A 21,506-nucleotide genomic window follows, 5' to 3' on the forward strand; every position below is an offset into this window, starting at 1 on the left:
ACTAACGGCTACGGAACAGGCCCGTGTCTGCTTCCGGGCCTTTTCTTTTCTTTTGTGGCTTCGGGACTGGCCCCGAAGTTATTTCTACTCCGCAGTGACATCGGTAAGCCTTGCTAAGGACCATAGAGAAGCTCGTCAGGCAACCCCATTCCGACGTTTGGCCACAGTCGTCACAAGACCCAAGACTGACGCATTACCGCTTCGTCACGATCCGCCATCGCGCCAATCGGGTAGCAGGCCACCCCAGACCGACGTATTACCGCTTCGTCACGATCCGCCATCGCGCCAATCGGGTAGCAGGCCACCTCCAGACCGACGCTTTTCCGCCATCGCACCACTCGGGTAGCAGGCCAAGCTTCTCCATCGTCACCCGCCGCCATCGCGCCTCGTAGCAGGCCCACGTAGACAAGCCGACGAGAACTTTCGTTTGCTGGCTGCCGTCGCGCCACGTAGGGTGTGGTCCCGCACCTCCGACCGGGATTCCATAAGATCACCAGCGATCGCTGGCTGTCATCGTGCAAAACTGCAGGCGGAGTCGACAATTCGCTGGATGAACGTTGGACCATCGCCGTTCCCTGACCACCATCGTGTCCTCCCGACCGCTGGCCCACACAGTCCAACACCCCAACGATAAAACACCAGCTAGACGGCCACCGTAGTGCCACAGTCGCAACAATTACGAACCTCCAAGCCAGTCCGACAACGTTCTCCACCGCCAGTAATCGCCGATATGCCAGCCACCAATGCCACTACCATCGTAGCCTTCGTCATCCTCAGCAACATCAACACGCGCAAGTACACCACTGATTTGTCTCTCTCTCTAAAATGCCATAAGGGCGAATAAAATGTTAATTATGTAAGCAAATTTTGGTGGTCAGGTCATTTAGAAGACGCACTCCCTGATGCTGTATGAATTGCTCCTTTGCTTGATTCGTTACCGTACCTGAAAGGGGTATTCAAGCCTTGGTCTTGGTAGTCCACATTGAAGATACCTTTACCTCGATCGTTTTGTAGTCCACCTTGGTCAATAGAACCGGTTGGCTGTTTTCTCCGCAAGGTTTTCCGCTTAATTGCTCCTGCTTTAAGGTAAGTGAAGGGTGTTGTATTGAGAATAACGGTGCTATTTACATTAACGACCCTGTGCTCGACAAGTTCCTACCTACAATTCCGTCCGAGCAGCCGAGAGGCTTACAGTACTTGCATGGTATATCACATCCTAAAAAATTTGAAATTTAACAAAAATTGCAAAAATTTTCACGATTCGTTCTACTTCAGAAGTTTTGAATCAACAATATTAAAATCAATCGAATGCATTCTGTAGCTGTCCCTTGGGTCCGGACAATGAGATTTTTCATGTGATCAAATAGCTATTCCTTACACATGTTTTGTTAAACTTACTTCAATTCAATTGTTTCTTCTCGCTAAAGTCAAATATGCTACTATAACACATGGTAATATCTACAACTTAAGGCAGACCAGAAAATGGAGGTGATTACAGACGTAACGGACGTAATCATGTCCTTTCTGGACAACGGCGGGAAGTACAGCAAGAACCTGAAGAAGTCCGTGCCGACCCTCTGCAACATGGTTGTAGAGGCGAAGCAGGAGGGGAAGTCCTTGCTGCAGGCAAGTAAAGGAGGAACGGCAAGGAACGAAAGATCCGCCAATTTACCGAAAAGAAAGAGTTGGCAGTGAGCCAAGCGGTGGAGGCCAGGAAGGAAGCCGAGTCGAGGATTCGAGTTCTTACAGAAGTCCTGCAGAACTCCATAGACGCATGGCTGTTACTGGAGCAACTCCAAAGCTTAGTAAGGTCAGTTTGGCAACCGACCTGAAGGGAGCTAGCGCCAAGCCGGTATTGCACGAGAAGAAGTCTACTAAGATCCGTCGGAAGAAGGTTGGGCAGGTTGCCGACCCTAAGGAACGACGGAAACCAGTTCCTCCTTCTACGGAGACTACCGAAGTTCGCCGGGAGGAAGGCCTGTCCTGGAGGAAAGTTGTGAATCCCAAAAAGGCGAAGAAAGAGCGAAAGGCGGTAGAGGAGGCGAAGGCGCCATTGGCCAAGAAGGGGAATGGCCGTAGAGGAAAGGGCACACCTTCCAATGGTCATGGCAGGAAGGACAGAGGCGAAGCAATTATCGTCAAGGCTGATGGTAAGAGCTATGCTGACGTTCTGAAGGCTTTCCGGGGCGTTAAAATGCTCACTGGCCTAGGGGATGCTGTCAACTGCAACCGCAGAACGCAGAAGGGCAAGATGATCCACGCCCTGAAGCAGAATGCCGCGTATAAAAAGTTGGCAGAAGAGGTGCTGGGTGATGCGGTTCAGGCGAGAGCCCTTTGCTCAGGAGGTAATCCAATGCCGAGGCCTGGACGAAATTACCGAAGCCGGTGAGCTGGTAGCTGCACTGAGAGATCAGTGTTGCGTTGAAATCCAGGATACCGCGATTCGGTTGCGGACAGGTTATGCTGGAACGCAGGTTGCCTCATTCCAGCTACCTGTGGCTGACGCCAAGAAGGCGCTGGATAAGGTCAGGCTGAAGATGGGTTGGTCGTTGGTCGGTATGCTCGGTGAACGCAAACCAACAACCTCAGGCCTGCTTCAATTGCTTCGATTACGGACATAAGTCATATGACTGCAAAGGTCTTGATCGGAGTCGGCTTTGCCGGAGGTGTGGAGCTGAAAGTCACAAGGCTCACTCCTGCCAGGCCGCACCGAGGTGTTTGATCTGTGGTCCTGGCACAGACCAAAAACACGCATCCGGTACGAGGTGAGCCGGCCTAAGGCCGAAAATCTCGTTAATAAAGACAGATCATTAATTAACGGCTACGCAGTCTCATATGATTAAAACGAGTTTTTATTCGTCCGACGTTTCGACACGGGATTAGTGTCTTCTTCAGACACTAATCCCGTGTCGAAACGTCGGACGAATAAAAACTCGTTTTAATCATATGAGACTGCGTAGCCGTTAATTAATGATCTATGATTAAACCCCACAGTCGTTTTCCAAAAAAAATGTTAATAAAGACAAATAATAATAACCCATCCGGTGGGCAGGCCTGTCCGGCCTCCAGACGGGCTCGGTCATTCAAGTAACTCAGCTGAATCTCAACCACTGCGAGGCAGCGCAAGCGCTGCTACAACACTCGGTGCGCGAAAATAAGACTGATGTAGCCTTGCTGTCCGATCCGTACCGCATCCCTGCTAAACATAGCAGTTGGGTTGCGCTTAAGTCCGGAATAGTGACCATCTGGACTTGCGGGAGGTACCCCATCCAGGAGATAGTGTCATCTCCTGATGATGAGGGTTTTGTTATAGCAAAGGTAAACGGAGTTTACTTTTGTACCTGCTACTGTCCCCCAAGATGGAGCATAGAGCAGTATACTAGGGTGTTAGATAATCTTGTAGCGAGACTAACTGGTCTTAAGCCATTAGTTGTAGCAGGTGACTTCAATGCGTGGGCAGTGGATTGGGCCTCACACATTGTTACATGGGTATTTAAGGCATCAAATATCATTAACTTAGGGTATACAAAAATCCAAATTGATCTATTTTCTCTCTATTTCCTCCGATTACCTCTAATTGAACTCATCGCATCGAATGCAATAACATCACGATCCACCAGCGTCCGTCATAGTCCGTCCACCCGTCGTTCGCCTTATAAGGGAAAGTGTTACAGAATGCATCACTTAAGTTTTTCATAAGTTCCTTCCTTGTAGAAAAATGAACTATTGAAATGAACAATATTTCATCAATTTTGCTCTGCTATGTCATCTAACTTCAGCTTCCAATTTTCTGTGATACTTAGTGCACGCACATCTTCAGCATCGGCATCTCATCATCATCAGTGTGATCGTTATTATCCAACATGGTGCCGTTTCCGGATTAGCCTATGTGGATGCAAGCAGGGGCGCGAATGGCAAAACACAAACGTGTGCACGGGCGACTCCGGCGCTACATAATCCACCACACCACATATCATCGTTTACACTTGGCTGGACACCGCATGCTTCCGACGGATGATGGAGTCGTCGTAATGGGTGGAGGTGAGATCTTAACAGTTTTACCATCTTATTCGCAGTAGGTAACGCATACATAAGCGAAGCAAGAAAAATGTAATCAGAAGTCATTCGGCGATGCAGGTGATACAATTGAGGTCAATTACAGTAATAACTAATATTTTATTACAAATTGAGATATCTGCCTTGTGAATAAAATACTAAAGTGTTGGCCAGTTATGGAGGCGTTGTGATCACATTTATGATTGCTTCAATCTCACCAAAGGTAAAGCCATCGGTTCAAATTAAAGTTGGTTCGCATCAACTTTTTTTTATTGCGAGGCACCCGCACAGGTGCTAATTGAACACGTCTATGCGAATGAAAATTTTACTCCATCAGTGTTGTTTATCGCTTACCGGACATCATAAATCACCGTACGTGTGCCATCATACTCTACGTCGCATAGCAGGTCATACTTATCCCATTGTGATTTTTCCACAATTTTTCCACTTCTATTGACAACTGGATACTGGAGCTTCATAACTTCAGCGAATCTGCACATATCGGCTTTTAAGGCACGAAATCTAATTAACTCGCCTCATCGTCCGATGTTGACCGTATCGATCGAAAACGGGTGGCGTCGTAATCCCCACCGGTTCATCCGGTGGATGTTGAAAACTAAAACGCAAAAGCAAATAATGTTCTGCGAGCATCATATGGCTGGCCATTAAAGCCTATCACCCAGCTGCTCCATTCAGACGGGATGCTACAAATCTTCCACGCCCGACGCATCCTATGACGATGGACAATAAATCTAATTGCCCAACGATGGCGATGGTTCCGCTAAGCGGAGCGATTTTTCCGCAAACATATGAACCTGCAAGCCGATAATGTGCGTGAAATGGCGTAATGCAGCGCAGGTGAAATTCGTGCGTTAAACTATGCTTCTACTTTGGTTCGTAAATCGAGACGCAATCAAATTACTCTTGAAATTATATATGGACAAGGTTGCGAAGAGAAAATATTGCGAGATAATTAATATGCAAATTGAGCCCTATACATGCGATCTTTTCCGTATTTCCTTTACCCTTCGAAGTATGTGTTAATTATTGTTACATCAACAAAAATGATTACTGCTTCAATTATAAATATCAAAACCTGAGATTTGCAGCGTGAAAAGTTTCGATGGAAATTGGTGTACGTTAATGGAAAAAGTTTGAGTAGATTCCTGAGCGATCTATTTTGGGAAGTCGGACTCTAGCAAAGCACTTATACAATTACTCAAAGGTGATGATATTCTGTGCCAACAATGCACCATTTATTCTGGTCAAGAGCAGGGAATACGAGGTTTGGTTCAGGAAATACAAGGTTTCTTTCTTTCAAAAAGTTACGAAAGTTCGTAGTGCATAGAATGTATCAAATAATAGAAGTAAGAAGGAGAAGAGGAAGAATAAAGACGAGAGTAGAAGAACGAATAAGAAGAAGGGCAAACAGGAAAAAAAGCAAGAAAATAAATTGAAGAAAGGAGGAAGAAGGAAAAAAGAGAAAGAAGGAAGAAGAAAGAAATAAGAATAAATAGAAGATAATAGGATAATAAGAAGATTAAAGAAATAAGATTAAATAAGCAAGAAAGAATGAAGGAAAACATAGGAAAAAGAAACAATAAAAAATAATGATAAAGGGAGAAAATAAAACAAAAAACAAAATTTGAATTGCAACGTTTCGATGGAAACATGTCGGCATACCTCTATCTTTGTGAAGATGATGACAGCTTTCCCATAGAACGAGTGAATTTCAAATACTTATCCAACTAAACAATGCAGCAAAACAAAAGCCATTCTGGCGAAACATTGGTCCAAACTGCATTCAATACACCCACGCTAATTTGTTTAATCGGATGCAAGCATGATGTGAATCTACACCAAACCAATTTGTCTAAGGTACGTGCCTCGCTCATGCCCACGTTGAATAATTATTTGTTTCCTCACACCGCGTTTGGCACACAATTTGCACTCCGGGCACTATCATCGTATCCCGGGGCATTCATTGTTTGTCGTTGCGAGCAATTAATTCGATTTCGCTGCATGACAATCAATTAGCTTTATTAATTTGATACGCTAACAGCATGCTAGTGCTGCAATATGGAGTGCATGATATAGCTTCTGGGCAAATGGGATGTAATTTATCCGGAATGTGATTTTAAATTACTCATAATGCTTTAATCGCTTTTAATATTGCTCAAATGAGGATTTTTACATTTATTATCTGCATAAAACCCGGCGAAACAGTCTGCTACATAATTTATGTACCCCCGGAAAGGAGATGTTCCGGCAAAGATCTGTTGATAAAGCATGTTCTGTTGAAGGAATTCACGAGTCTAGGATAGCAATGAATAAAAGGACTAGCGATTTTTACCACAGTTGTACTCACACTTGCTACATGATTACGATAATTTATTTGGTATGCATGTTATATTCACATCAGTGTTTGTATTACAGATGATCGTAACCTGCCGTGCGAATCCAACATTTTATCTTTTCAGCACCTGCGGTGAAAACTTTTGATTTCAAAATCGAATTTTTCCCTCCTAAGCAAACTTTATCCTTCAACGTTTGCCGTTCCCTCGCCCTTGAAGTGAAGTAATGCTGCACATCGTGCAAAAGTGTTGCTATGCTTTCAAAGAGCTATAACAGTCTTCAATCATGGAACGCGAAAAAGTTTTCGATTGAAAGAGATTAAAGAGCATTACCTACCCAATTTTGGAAAACTTCCATTGTCGGTTTAATTCCACCGATACTCCCTTCACTGTTGACGAAAGGATTTTCACTCCCTATTTACATTCTTGTTTGAAAATTGCTTGAGCTTTACGAAGTAGTTCACCAGCGAAGTACTTTTTGGAAAACAATAGGAAAGTTGGGTTCACAATTTTCCACAAAATAAAAATAAATGATCGGAAGCGAATTTTACGCTCCCATGATCTGTGGATAGTTTCCTTCCTTCTCTATTTGGAAGTTGTCGAGATTTTCGGATGGATACGGTGGTAAGCCATAGAGACTGCATTCATGATGAGATCTAATTCAGTCCTATCGGCGCGACGTCAACGAGACGTACACCACTGTCCTAAGCATAGTTGTCCCATGTCGTTTTTCACCATGCCAGTGACATCGTGCCATCACTTCCAGCAATCCATTCTGGTTTCATACAAGTACACGAGAGTAGACGTTGGATGACATCATAGTGCTATCGGATTCGTAACGATGGAATTATCCTCACGGGTAGATAAAACAATAGGCTTCCGGTGTCCCAATCACGTGCACCGAGGATTGAATAACCACGATCCCATGGAAATTTTCGTATGAAAATTGTTGGAAAATGTTTGCGTACGAGTGGTTGGGGATTCGATGTGACTGAATGACAAAAAAGATTCATTGTCGGTTATTTGCCGTAATTCCATTTACATTGAGGGTTGTCAATAGTTCAAAAGATTGTTGAACGAAAAAGGATAAATGCTAGAGTATTTAAGTGTAAGTGTATGAAGACATATTTTAACCGTCTTCAGATCTATTTCAGGAGGAAAAAGTGAAAAGTAGCAATAGCGAAGCACACATCTATCAATACCTTATCTAAAAATCCAAATACAATTAAAAGCTAATTCAAATCTAATCAAAATCTTATAAAAAATCAATCCAAATCCAATCCAAATCCAATCCAAATCCAATCCAAATCCAATCCAAATCCAATCCAAATCCAATCCAAATCCAATCCAAATCAATCCAAATCCAATCCAAATCCAATCCAAATCAATCCAAATCAATCCAAATCAATCCAAATCAATCCAAACCAATCCAAATCCAATCAACCAATCCAATCAATCAAATCAATCCAAATCAATCCAAATCAATCCAACCAATCAAATCAATCCAAATCCAATCAAACCAATCCAAACCAATCCAATCCAATCAAATCAATCAAACCAATCCAAACCAATCCAAACCAATCCAAACCAATCCAAACCAATCAAATCCAATCCAAATCCAATCCAAACCAATCAAACCAATCCAAACCAATCCAAACCAATCCAAACCAATCCAAACCAATCCAAACCAATCCAAACCAATCCAAACCAATCCAAACCAATCCAAACCAATCCAAACCAATCCAAACCAATCCAAACCAATCCAAACCAATCCAACCAAACCAATCCAAACCAATCCAAAGCCAATCCAAACCAATCCAAACCAATCCAAACCAAATCCAACCAAATCCAATCCAAACCAATCCAAACCAATCCAAACCAATCCAAACCAATCCAAACCAATCCAAACCAATCCAAACCAACCAAACCAATCCAAACCAATCCAAACCAATCCAAACCAATCCAAACCAACCAAACCAATCCAAACCAATCCAAACCAATCCAAACCAATCCAAACCAATCCAAACCAATCCAAACCAATCCAAACCAATCCAAACCAATCCAATCCAATCCAACCAAACCAACCAAACCAATCCAAACCAATCCAATCCAACCAAACCAATCCAAACCAATCCAAACCAATCCAAACCAATACAACCAATCCAAACCAACCAAACCAATCCAAACCAATCCAAACCAATCCAAACCAATCCAAACCAATCCAAACCAATCCAAACCAATCCAAACCAACCAAACCAATCCAAACCAATCCAAACCAATCCAAACCAATCCAAACCAATCCAAACCAATCCAAACCAATCCAAACCAATCCAAACCAATCCAAACCAATCCAAACCAATCCAAACCAATCCAAACCAATCCAAACCAATCCAAATTCAATCCAAACCAATCCAAACCAATCCAAACCAAACCAAACCAAACCAATCCAAACCAATCCAAACCAATCCAAATCTAATCCAAACCAATCCAAATCAAATCCAAACCAATCCAAACCAATCCAATCCAAACCAAACCAATCCAAACCAATCCAAACCCATCCAAATCCTATCCAAACCAATCCAAACCAATCCAATCCAATCCAAACCAATCCAAACCAATCCAAATCCAACCAATCCAAACCAATCCAAACCAATCCAAACCAATCCAAACCAATCCAAACCAATCCAAACCAATCCAAACCAATCCAAACCAATCCAAACCAATCCAACCAATCCAAACCAATCCAAACCAATCCAAACCAATCCAAACCAATCCAAACCAATCCAAACCAATCCAAACCAATCCAAACCAATCCAAACCAATCCAAACCAATCCAAACCAATCCAAACCAATCCAAATCCAAATCCAACCAAACCAATCCAAATCCAATCCAAACCAATCCAAACCAATCCAAACCAATCCAAACCAATCCAAATCCAATCCAAACCAATCCAAACCAATCCAAACCAATCCAAACCAATCCAAACCAATCCAAACCAATCCAAACCAATCCAAACCAATCCAAACCAATCCAAACCAATCCAAACCAATCCAAACCAATCCAAACCAATCCAAACCAATCCAAACCAATCCAAACCAATCCAAACCAATCCAAACCAATCCAAACCAATCCAAACCAATCCAAACCAATCCAAACCAAACCAATCCAAACCAATCCAAACCAATCCAAACCAACCAACCAATCCAAACCAATCCAAACCAATCCAAACCAATCCAAACCAATCCAAACCAATCCAAACCAATCCAAACCAATCCAAACCAATCCAAACCAATCCAAACCAATCCAAACCAATCCAAACCAATCCAAACCAATCCAAACCAATCCAAACCAATCCAAACCAATCCAAACCAATCCAAACCAATCCAAACCAATCCAAACCAAACCAACCAAACCAATCCAAACCAATCCAAACCAATCCAATTCAATCCAAACCAATCCAAACCAATCCAAAGCCAATCCAAACCAATCCAAACCAATCCAAATCCAATCCAAACCAATCCAAACCAATCCAAACCAATCCAAACCAATCCAAATCCAAACCAATCCAAATCCAATCCAAATCCAATCCAAATCCAATCCAAATACCAATCCAATCCAAATCCAAATCCAATCCAAATCCAATCCAAATCCAATCCAATTCAATCCAAATCCAATCCAAATCCAATCCAAATCCAATCCAAATCCAATCCAAATCCAATCCAAATCCAATCCAATTCAATTCGTATCCAAATCAAATCCAAATTAAATTCAATACAAATCCAATTCAAATCCAATCCAAGCTCAATTCTTATCCAAATCCAATCCAGAATAAGTCAAAATATATTTGTGGTAATAATAATCAAACCACCACAAGATACTTATCAACCTCTAATCAAATTGACCGTTTTAGAATACCCATTCCACTGAACAGAGAGTCAACAATATCTGTAAAAATAACATTGATACTAGGTCGAAACCTTGGGCAAAATAACATAAAACGTTTCAATGAACCCGATCTAAAATCTAAAGACTTAGCTAGTACAATATAATAAACTGCAGGAACAGTCTAATGAACAAATGACTGAATCGACTTAAAGGCGAACGCACAGCACAACAGATTGATGTACATTGTACATTAGAGTGATTCAAATTTTGACTTTTGCTCCCCTATGCTTAAACGATGGAATTTGCCATTTTAATAATCGTCCTAAATTTTTAGCTGATTTGGATGTAATTTGACTGAGCACAAGCTGTTTGAAGCTTGTATGAAAATTACTATGAAAACAGTAACTTTTGTGAAAACCGTTTCCCCATCATTGCCCATAAAGCTCTAAAATGTATGAGTACGTTAGCAACATAGGAAATTTAACAAGGAAAATATCGTCGTTGTTGCTAAACGATTTGATGCTGGCAACAAACGTTATTATGGAATTACTGAATTGTGGGAAATTCAATTTAACACTTAAAAGAATAACATCAATATCAATAATGAGCAGTTCTGTTTTCTTTATAATTTTGCTTACAAAAGTCAGATTGCTTCGCAACAACAACTGACTTTCAGCTTAGGATCTATTCTATGATGACGATGCGTTAAATATATTCAAATATATTCTGGGCTGCTTCACGAAACGATCCTTTACATAAGTGGCAATTCTCATAGTAATTTTCATATAACTTTCAAACGGCACGTGCACAAGCAAATTACATCCAAATAAGCTAAGGACTGGGAGGACTATTAAAATAGCAAACATAATCGTTTAAGCACAGGGAGCGAAAAAGTCAAAATTTGAATCACTCTATTGTACATGCATATAAATATAATATTTGATATTTCCTCCATTAAAAACCAGTTTTCGAACAAATTCACTACATCAAGGAACCACAAAATTTGCTTATTAATTCATGAGCGGTCGAATAATATTATCGTTATACTCTGGCGCTGATTGGTTCTTCGTACCCAACATCCGATTCCGGTTATTCTCATTATACCAAAATTCCTGGCAATCAAGGACTGTTTCCACGCCGAACGCACAAAAATATTAAATATTCAACAACTCCATCAACCGACTGCAACCAGTTCGATCATCGCCACTGGGAGCAATTTATCAGACAGCGACCGAATGCGTCCCCGGATAGGCGTCAAAATGCTTCGACATTCAGCCCCATTCGACGATGACAACTGTTGGCCGATGTTTAGCGCGGGAGCTTTCCATTCTGAGGAAAACTACCCACCAACATACGGACGAACCACCACCAGACCCCCACCCGACGCGTGTTTTCGATGGAAAATTGAGACGCATGCGCCCGATGTCGCTCGCGGCTTTACATGTTTCTACCCTGGACCCATTCCTGTGGAGCTTGCTTTCTTCTCGGTAACTGAAAGTAGACTTCCATGTACGAGTGGAGTGTCCCGGGAGGTATTTACAGAACATTATGAATGAATTGCCCCAGAAACGGATTTGCGACCCACTGGTCGAATTGGTTGATGATCCACTTCAACAGAAGTATAAATGTATTAATGTTTTAGAAACTGCTAGGAGGGACCGGAACGAAATCTAGTTACATATTCGAAAATCTAAATATTAGTCATTTCACGTGGCATGGAGAAACGTCCAACAACGTCTGTGGAATGTTATCATGATTTTATCACAAACTCACAAGCCAGTTAATTGAAATTGTGTCAAATGGAACTATGAGGTCCTTTATCAAATGAACGAAGAATTTACCGAAAGAGATCATTCATGTCACCTAAATCGAATGTAGGACGCTCCAATGGCTCAAATCGATCCTGATGGGCTCAGCAGTAGTCAGTCAACTCTGTTGTCACATGCCGCAACGATAACAGACGATGAACAAACGGCAAACAAACAGAGCTTAAATGAATGTTTGCCTGCGGTTGATGTCGGCTCTCCGCAGAGTGTTTGTTTTTCCGGACCATCATCGTCAACTACGTTGGTTGGGTTGTTTTTCTATGCGAATGTCCACCACTTTCGGTGCGCATATTTTGGACATTTTGGGCTTTTGTGTAGTCAGCCGCCATGTATAGGTGGAAGAAGGGGGTAGTTTACGTATGGGGTGAAATCCTATTTCCTCATTTAGAGCTTGTAGAAGCTTAAAGAGGAATAACGGGATGTGGTTATCCATGATATACACGAAAAAATCATTTAATTAGTGCTTCGTGATGAGCATAACAATGAACAAATATATGTCCTTCATTAAATGATGGGTTAATGGAGTCTTATTCAGTTAGTCGAACTTGTAGATATCTTCTAGAGAACTTTGATTAAAGATTCAATCAAGAGAAAGTCAAAGGAAATCTAAATAACGGTTTAACATAATCTAATGCGTACTATCTATGATGGCGTGTAGATGGGGGTGGCAAATCAGTTTCATCAGTTTTTGGAGATCCATCAAACACTTACACCGCGAAAATCGCGGTGAACTGCTCGCGTAGCCAGAGTGTAGGACAAATTCGGTAAAAATGAGTCCCGAAAGTCATTCAAAGCTTAAAGAAAGGCGAGGAGTGCAGCGAGCAAGATGGATCGACCAGGTGGAAGATCCTCCATAAACTGCGCGATAAACGACGTGCAGTTATGAACTGAGCAAAAAGGAAACTACATATTTTCATATTATGGGGCCTGCCTCAGCCATGCGGTAAGATGCACGGCTACAAAGCAAGACAATGCTGAAGGTGGCTGGGTTGGAATTTTTTTCGACTTCCCTGGGCATAAAAGTATCATCGTGTTAGCCTCATGGTATACGAATGCAAACATGGTAACTTGGTTTCGAAACCTTGCAGTTAATAACTGAGGAAATGCTGAATGAACACTAAGCTGCGAGGCGGCAATGTCCCAGTGGGGGTTGTAATGCCGATAAGAAGAAGATACTTTCATAATCTGCACACGGTAGCGGTTAAATAAAAAAATGCATAATTTTAGTGCCCTCAAAAGGCCTCTAAATAGCTAAAAGTAACATGAGGGGCGATTCAAATATGACGTCCGTCCACTGCTTTTTTAGATTTGTTCTTCCAATATATTAGACATATAGAACATTCATTGCCCCAATGGATCTTGAATTTCTTCCAGCAGTACTCCCTCATGCCTCATTAAAAATCCTCCAATGACTTTTTCTATATTTCCAAGAATTTTATACGCCCAAGCAACTGCAAGCGGTCAATTATGGTCATGCTCGTGCTCATTTCCAAGAATTTTAATCGCTTAAAATATTACACCGAAAGCTCCAATTAGAGCAACGTTTGTCCACAAATGATTCAAGCTCTTCCTTCAGAGCTTTCGAAACACCAAGAACTCTTCGAGAGTTTCGGATTTTTCTGAATGATCTTCTTCCATTGAGGTCTCCAGTTAGCCTTGCGAACAAAGGCGTTGGATTGCTAACTTGGAGATGGCGATATTCGATGATATTTTTTAACCGGTTCAAGTTGCTTCATATGAGCAGCCTTCCCATAAATTTCTTCAGCGCTCGGCTCCCCTGGACTTATAACATTATGGAATATTCATCAAAAATCATGTTAAACTGTTTGCCATAGTCCCTTTGAAAAGTATCAATATTGTAGGTGTTCTAAAAACATTTTTTTTTTCATCCTTTATTTGGTAGGCACTCTGTGTTTCTGTGGTATTCTGCTGGACAGAATCAACACATAATCTATTTTTAGATATTTCATTACCATTATTGTTGTCGTTGCCAGTCCATCTCATCGTGAGTTGCATTGTTCGGTTGCCATTTATCTGGGTCACTGGCGGAAACAGAGGTGGGGCACCACACGATGCAATCACACTATTGTTTTCATAGGCTATTGTTCTTGCGCCAAGTGGTGCTCCACCAAATAACAATAGCTGGCTCCGCCAGTGATCTGGGTAACGTTGGAGGAATGCCTCCGAGAAGAACAAGTTGTCAGTCGTCATCAGGCAGCCGTGACGGTAAGGCGCGTACCCTAAACGCCACGGGTTTTTGCTGGGAATCGAACCCATGACCATCCGCTTGTAACGCGAATGTGTAGCCAACTACGGTACGGCACCTTCTCTAAAAACAATTCTCCAATGTTTTTTTTTAATCCTTCTACAGATTGATATTATAGAAACTTCTTCAGTAGCTCCAGAAACTTCATCTAAAATGTCTTTACGCTTTGTATCTTTCTGTTTTTATTGGCAATACGTCCATCACTTGGACAGTGCCATCTCGCAGCTTAGTGTTCATTAGGCAGTTTCACAGCTATCAACTGCAAGATTTTTATTTGTTATTTTCCTATAGCGAGACAGGGAATCGAACATAGACACTTCCTCATGTTCTTCATTTTTGGACGTGAATCTAACTGCCAAACTAAGGAAGGAGGAGAGAACTGTTGCTTTGGGGTGTTCGTAATTTGGGGTGTTCGATATTTGAACAAAGGAAAAAGTGCCGAAATTTTTGTGAAATATTTACCGAACAAATCTGCCGTTGAGTTTTAGGTGAATTGAAGAAAAAATTACAGAAAACTGTGAACTGATTCACATGCGTAAGGATCAACATGGTACAACGCCATTTGGCATGAAATTTGCAGGAAAGAAGCGTCATCATGTTTTTTTTTATACATGACTTGATTTGACCATGGTGCCAATCCGGCCGGATTTATTAGAGGCAAGTGCAGTCAAAAACGGATCATTTTTCTTAAAACCATTGATAAATAAGCAAAATTTGACCAGTATCAGAAAAAAGTTTTTAAACAATCACCATAACATGGTTCCGGATGTTCCGGAAACCTGATTCCCTCAGGAAAGTGGACGAATTTTGATTAGCTCCGAAACCCATATTGCGACATATCAAACTTCATGATTTTGAAAGACTAGATCAAAAGATGACTTGCGACATATCAAACTACATGGATCAATGGATGAACTTTTAACAGATTTTTGACTCATTGGCCACCTCCGGGAACCTGGTTCCCTCAGGGAAGTGGTGAAATTTCTATTTACTCTGAAATCCATTTTGCGAAGAATCAAACATCGATACCAACTATACTTGGTTCTACCGGATTCCCAGGAACATTTTCGACCGTGGAAATGTGTCCAAAAACACTCAAAAGCTCATCTGCTGGGCTTATCTTTCTAAATAACGAAGTTTGACATTTCGCAAGATAGGTTTCGTGATCGAACAAAAATCGTACAATACCCTGCGATAACCAGGTTACAAGGAACATGCCCGGATATAGCCAATGTTTCAAAAAGCTCACAAAGAGCATCTCTTTTTTTCGGGAACCACTTTTGCACCACTTTCAGTTCGAACAATTTTTTTTTAATTCCTGTTGGTTGGTCTTATTTTGCAAAATCGCTATGTTTGATTCGTCGCAAGATGGATTTAGGAACTAATCGAAATTTATCTACTTCCCTAAGAGAGACAGGGTCCCGGAAACACTTCAAGACATGGCCAATGCACTATGGTCCAGGATACAGTTTCACGCGGAAAGATGCATTTTATGCCAAAACTATATTTTTTAGAAAAAAAAATTTGTTCTACAAAATTGTTCGAAATAGTAATGCCATCATTATGGTAGGTGGCCATAAAAAAATAGGGTGGCTCATCATATAAAAAAAAGAAAATATTTTTTTTATTTCTCGGAATATTGACATGTTATGTTCTCCAAAATTGTAACGCAGCTTATTCCAATCAATTTTGCTAAAAAAAACTTTTTCTGTAGCTCTTCAGTTGGCTGATTTAGAGCAATTGGTTTAGGGTGTACCTCAAAAAACAGTATTTTTGATCTTTTTTTGTTTTAGATATCTCGAATAAGTCGTCTTCAGGTGACTTTTAGAGCTCAAAAAATGCAACTTTCGATCGGTAAATATGCTCAATATCGTTTTCCTATCAAAAGTTATAATCGTATTTCTGTCAAAATTACATTTTTTTCATAAATCGATATCTCAAAAAATATATTTACTCGGCATTTGAAAGAGAATTTGTTATTTTATAAGAGAAATGTTATTTTTTGCCTTTCTCGCACACCAAGTTGTACCGAAAGGCTATATGATTGCTTCAAAAAAGAACTTTTGATAGAAGGCCCGGAGACCCATAATGTTATATACCGATCAACTCAGCTCGACTAACTGAGGTGATGTCTGTATGTGTGTATGTGTGTATGTGTACACATTTTGTAGACACACTTTTTGGAACTTAGCATTATCCGATTTACTCGCAACAAGTTGCATTCAACGGGGAATGCGGTCCCATTGTTTGCTATTGAAAATTGGCTCGATCGGACATTGCATTTCGGAATTATTGAAAAATCATTGTTTTTTCCCAAGGGTCTCCCCTTGGGAAAAAAATCAAAACCAAAAATTTGTTTTTTTTTCGAAAATGGTGGCGATGCATTTTAACTAATGCAAAAGCATGTAAAATCTTCTTCTTCTATATATATAAAAATCAATCTATGTATGTATGTTCGCTAACTACTTCTGAACCACTGGGCCGAATTCAACCAAATTTGGTACACACGTTCTCTACCCTCGGGGGAAGTTGACAAGGGGGGGGGGAGGGTAATTTAGAAAAGGGGGAGGGGTTTTGTTTAGAAAACGAACAATTATGTGTAACTTGCATCTCCTAGGGCCGATTTCAATCAAATTTTGTACACATATTCAATATAAGGAGACAACCATATGAGAGTGTAATCTTTGAAAGGGGAGGGGTCTGGAGGAGGGGTATGGTTCAGAAAACGGGTAATTCAGAGTAAATTCTGAACGCCTTCACTTATTTCAACCAAATTTGATTCAAACGTTCTCTCCCCTAAACAATAGATAACAAAGCGGGTGGGGCGGTCATTGTAAAAAAAGGGAGGGTATGGGGAGGGGTTGTCTTTATAAAACGAGCAATTCAGTAACTCCCAACCCCAGTACCCATATCAACCAAATTTTGTACACATATTCACTAAGAGTAGTCGATCATATGGAAGTGTAATTTGGTAAAGAGGGAGGGGCTGGGGGAGGGTATTGTTCAGAAAACAAGCAATTCAGTGTATCTTTTGAACCCCTGGACCGATTTCATCCAAATTTGGTACACACATTCTCTATCCTAAGGAGAAAATAACAAAGGGTGGTATGATCATTGGGAAAAAGGGATGGTAAGGGGAAGGGTTGTATTTAGAAAAGAGCAATTCAGTGTAACACCTAACTCCCAGGACCGATTTCAACCAAAATTGGTGTACACATTTTCTATCCCAAGGAGAAGATAACAAAGGAGGTGGGAGGGTCATTGGGGAAAAAGGGAAGTTATGGGGAAGGGGTTGTCTTTAAAAAAATGAGCAATTCAGTGTAACTCCCAGGATAAATTACAACCAGATTTGGTACACTTATTCTCTATTTTTGGAAGATGTTTATTGAAAAGGTAGAAGGGCCAAACAAATATATAAAAATAGATTGATACAAAGGAACAATTCTATGAGCGGTAGATCTACCTCTGTGGGTTTTGTGCTACAGCATTGGACATTTTAATTGAATAATTTACTTTTCAGTCCCTAGCAAAGCCGAATACATATAGCTATTAGCTATCTATATATCTCGGATACTTATTCAACGTATGTGACGTATGTGATTTTGTAAACAAAAATTTAAACGTTGATTTCTGCAATCTGATAGCACTCCCACGCAAACCATCGCCACATACAGGTAGGGGAGGTTTCGGCTACATGTTCGTTGTGTTGGTTTGCGTAGGAGTGCCATCATATTTGACAAATCGACGTATGCATCTTTGTTTACAAAATCACATACGTCCTTTTGAATAAGTACCTGAGATATATAAAACTCAATGTTTGTATGTTTGTGTGTATGCTCCAGCCTAACTTCTGAACCCATTATTGTATTGTTTAGTTATCGATCAATTTAACCATTTATCGAAATTATGGTTGCCCAGTGACAAGCAATGATTAATGTGTTTCCTTCTGGATGGTGAATGTGATCCCTTCTTTAAAAATAGACGTTTGCCCGGAATAAGGCATCGGTGGATGTTTTTCCTTCTTTAGAAATAAACGTTTGCCCGGAATATGGCGATTATGGGTTTGCTCCCTTCTTCAAAACCAGTCAATGTTTTCAAATGAAATCTGCCTTCTTCTGATCAAATGATGAAGTATCGATAAGAAAACGCAATTATCCTGTTGACCAATTGGTTTATTCATTTTCCGATTGTGAAAAAAAACTGCGAATCAAACTGGCAATTCCGAGCAAGGCCGGGTACATAAAGCTAGTGATCGAATAAATGTGATCTATTCTCCTAAAAAGCTTTTTTGACCTTTCTAATGTTATTCTTTCAATATATTTTATAATGCACGAGAAAGGCATCATCACTGCTAGGTGGATTAATCTGGGTTTTTCCTCAAGTTTTACCAATTTTACTAAAATCATGTTTTTTTTTAATAAAATGATATAACTCGACAACGAAAGAAGATACAGACGATATTCTTATAGCAAAACACGCGTTTTGAAAAGCCCCAAAAGTCTTCAGAAGGTGACATTCGTGAAAAAATAAAAACGAAATGAGCAGATCATAAATATTGTTTTTGAGGGACACCCTAATCCTGGTAAGTAAAATTACTCTAAACATGTGAGCTTGACAGCTACATAAAAAGTTTACATAGCAAAGTTGATAGGAAAAAGCTGCGCTACAACTTTGTAGAACATTTTATGTCAAAATTCCGCAAAATAAAAAAAAAATAAAAATTTCACATTTTTATAATTACCCTATTTTTTGGTAACTCTATAATAAGGGCCCAAGTATCCAGAACAACTTTGTAGAACAATTTTTTTTTTCTTAAAAGTATACTTTAGGCCGAAAATGCTTCTTTTCTCGTTAATCCTGCAATAAGGAGATAATGATGAAACTTATAAAAGGTGTTAAAGCTGTAGATTTTTTATTTTTCATTTTTCACGACTTCAAAACGCGTGTTTTGCTATAAGAATATCGTCTGTATCTTCTTCCATTGTCGAGTTATATTAATTTATTTGAAAAAAATAAGATATTAATAAAATTGGTAAAACTTGAGATAAAAAAATACGTATCTCAAATTTTTTGATATAGGGTAAAACGACCTATTATGGAGGGGTTAAGCACCGTGTCGAAACAAAATTGATTACAAAAATTCTTCGAAAATTACCTGTTAGTCGACTTCCACATTGTAGTAGTTGAAATAGGATGCTCGTTAACTATAGTTTCGTAAATAATACGTCAATTGTGCTAAAATTATGTTGTTTTGTTTTTATCACAATAAAACAAACTACCGCAATAATAGGACGCAGTTGCCTATCGTTGCGATATTTTTTGAAGGTCAGTCCTATTGTTGCGGTATTGCATGTAATTCTTATGGAGAGCGATACCGCAACAATAGGACCTTAGCATTACCGCAATAATAGGCTCAAAGGATTCAAATTTTTAACGAAAAATGATGATTTTTCATCGTTTTGAACGGAATTTTATCAAACAAAAGCTGTTCTAGTCGTTAATCCAAGGAGTTTTAGCGTACCCACAATTGTTTGTAATGGTATTATATCCAAAATGGACTTCTTTAACACTATCGCAACATTAGGGCATACCACAACGATAGGACGTTATACCCTAATAAGAAATATGAAAAAAAGTCTAAAACAAAAAAAGTAGATCAAAACTACTGTTTTTTGAGGTACACCCTAATCGAATTAGGTAAAATTTCTCTAAATCAGCCAATTTAAGAGCTACAGATTTTTTTTAGCAATTGATTGGAATAAGCTGCGCTACAACTTTGTAGAACATAACATGTCAATATTCCGAGAAATAAAAAAAATATTTTTTAATTTTTTTATATGATGGGCCACCCTATTTTTTGGTAGCACCATAATGATGGCTTTACTATTTTGAACAATTTTGGAGAACAGCAGTTTTTTCTAAAAAAAATATAGTTTTGGCGTAAAATGCATCTTTCCGCGTAAGTCTGTATCCTGGACCAGAGTGCAATGTATCTAAAATTTTACAAAAATTCATCTCTTGATCTTGTCTTTCAAAACCCTGAAGTGTGATATGTAGCAAGATGGGTTTCGTAGCCAAACGTAATTTGAACCCTTCTCTGTATGAACCAAGTTCCCGGTAATATTTCCGGACGTGGTCAATGTATCTAAAACCTCTCAAAAAGTCACTAAACGTAATTTGTTCACTTCTCTGTGAAAACCAGGTTCCCGTTAACACTCCCAGACACATGATGACGCTTCTTCCCTAAAAATTTCATGGCAATCGGACATAAAACGAGCCACACGGGTTATTTTAATTTTGTTTTCTAGGTCAGACCGGGATAAGGCAATGAAAAGCTTGAAGCCAGGTAAGCCTGGAGATATAAGGGAATTATTAGAATCCGAGAATTCGGAATAATCAGAAAAATCAGCAAAAGGTAAAGTGAACATGTTGTATTCATATCGCATGTTCTCAGTTTCAAATGAGAAGTCGAACATACACGTCCTAATGGAAGAATAAACAGGGCGAATGCCATAGGGAAATAAGCCACAGACAAACTGTCAAACAAATCCCCTTACAATGTAATAATAAGCAGCCCATAATGTTTTCTGTCGTTTAATATGCTTTCTTTCCCTAGCGCAGAAGACGGATATGAAAGAAGGAATTTATTTCTGGTTGGCTGAAACAATGCACAGTGGGCCACTTCTTGAAATTAGGAGGAAAAAATTATTTTCACCATAATGATAATATTTTAGGATCAAAGTGTCTTCAGCAAAGTCAAAGCTTATTATTTAAGCTTTATTTTAAAGTTTGTTGCAATAGGGTGGCCCCACTACATTTTGAGATACAATTTTTAACTTCTATATTTCTAATTTTAGCATTGTACGATGTTCTAGGAAGTTGTTCCTTATTTAATTTTGAGGCACTTTGCTGAAAAAAACCATTTATTTTTTTTACGTCGTTTGTATCATTTGTTATGATAATTTTAAATAATTATGTTAGGGTGACCCAAAAAATAAAATATTTTGATATTTTTAATTTTTATCGAAGTGACGTCTTCTACAAAGTTTTAGAGCATAAAAAATGCACGATTTAGTTAGATAAGTCGACAAGTCAACGACATCTATATTGACTTCACC

At 39.7% G+C, this 21,506-nt stretch overlaps 1 protein-coding gene across 2 annotated transcripts in view; it reads right to left on the reverse strand.

Moving 5' to 3' along the window:
- LOC134212865 (uncharacterized) overlaps positions 1-21,506 on the reverse strand; it is a 556,490-nt gene that overhangs the window by 404,712 nt on the left and 130,272 nt on the right. The window lies entirely within an intron of this gene.

The sequence above is a fragment of the Armigeres subalbatus genome, chromosome 2 (assembly GCF_024139115.2).
Source record: "Armigeres subalbatus isolate Guangzhou_Male chromosome 2, GZ_Asu_2, whole genome shotgun sequence".
In the NCBI taxonomy this organism is placed as follows: domain Eukaryota; kingdom Metazoa; phylum Arthropoda; class Insecta; order Diptera; family Culicidae; genus Armigeres; species Armigeres subalbatus.